Source organism: Sinocyclocheilus anshuiensis, unplaced genomic scaffold (assembly GCF_001515605.1).
Source record: "Sinocyclocheilus anshuiensis isolate Anshui unplaced genomic scaffold, SAMN03320099.WGS_v1.1 scaffold2925, whole genome shotgun sequence".
NCBI lineage: Eukaryota > Metazoa > Chordata > Actinopteri > Cypriniformes > Cyprinidae > Sinocyclocheilus > Sinocyclocheilus anshuiensis.
In genome coordinates this window covers 83275-84393 of record NW_015539170.1, presented here as the reverse complement: position 1 = coordinate 84393, position 1119 = coordinate 83275, and the positions used below count along the sequence as shown (strand labels likewise).

At 29.2% G+C, this 1119-nt stretch overlaps 1 protein-coding gene across 4 annotated transcripts in view; it reads right to left on the bottom strand.

Moving 5' to 3' along the window:
• LOC107683813 (Cbl proto-oncogene, E3 ubiquitin protein ligase) overlaps positions 1 to 1119 on the bottom strand; it is a 41391-nt gene that overhangs the window by 10808 nt on the left and 29464 nt on the right. The gene's annotated exons all lie outside the window — the stretch shown is intronic.

Sequence of the window (1119 nt, the reverse complement as noted above, 5' to 3'; positions counted from 1 at the left end):
GATTCCATCAAAAATATCTTAATTTGTGTTCCGAAGATGAACGAAGGTCTTACGGGTTTGAAATGACATGAGGGTGAGTAATTAATGACAGAAGTTTCATTTTTGGGTGAACTAACCCTTTAATGTCAGTCCAATTAGTAAAACAGGCGTTTCATTCAATGCCAAGATGCCAATGTGAAGCCACACCTGACAAATTTAAAACACACGTCAATCTTATTTCCCTTTCTAAAGCTCATCCAAAACCACAGGACTGTTGTTCACAGACACAGTTTATCAATAGAGACAAATGGCCAGTATATATATTACACTAGGGATATGCCGGTATCAAATTTTCATGTTGCGATTAATTGCTAATGCTTTTATCACGGTATACGGTATCATCACGGTATTGAAATTTAGTTTAAAAAAGTGATGTCATAATACAGTACAACAGGTTTAATAACTTTTTTCTTCTAACAAAAATAACTGAACATTTAAATGCAATAAAGCAATACAAATATACATACAATACAATATAAAGTTAAAAGTTTAACAGATTAAAGTGCAAAAGAACTATAAAGACCAATAGGTATCACTTTACAATAAAACCTCATTAGTTAACCTTAGTTAATGCGTTAACATTCACAATGAGCAATAGCTACATTTTCTACAGAAGTTATTAATCTTTGTTAAAAATAATACAAGTCTTAGTTCATGTTAGCTCATTAAATAACACAGTTGCAATTTTCGATTTTAACAACGCGTTATTAATTATTGGAATACCTAAGATTAATGAATGTTCAGAAGAATTTTTCATTGGCAGTTTATGTTAACTAATGAATTAATGAATGTTAACTAATGAAGCCCTAATGTAAAGTGTGACCGAACAATAAAGAATCAAAACACTTTCAAACAATATCTAGGGCATAAAAAAGTATAACAGGTTTAATAATTTTTTCTTATAACAAAAATAACTGAACATTTAAATGCAATAAAGCAATACAAATATACATACAATACAATATAAAGTTAAAAGTTTAACAGATTAAAGTGCAAAAGAACTATAAAGACCAATAGGTATCACTTTACAATAAGACCTCATTAGTTAACCTTAGTTAATGCATTAACATTCACAATGAG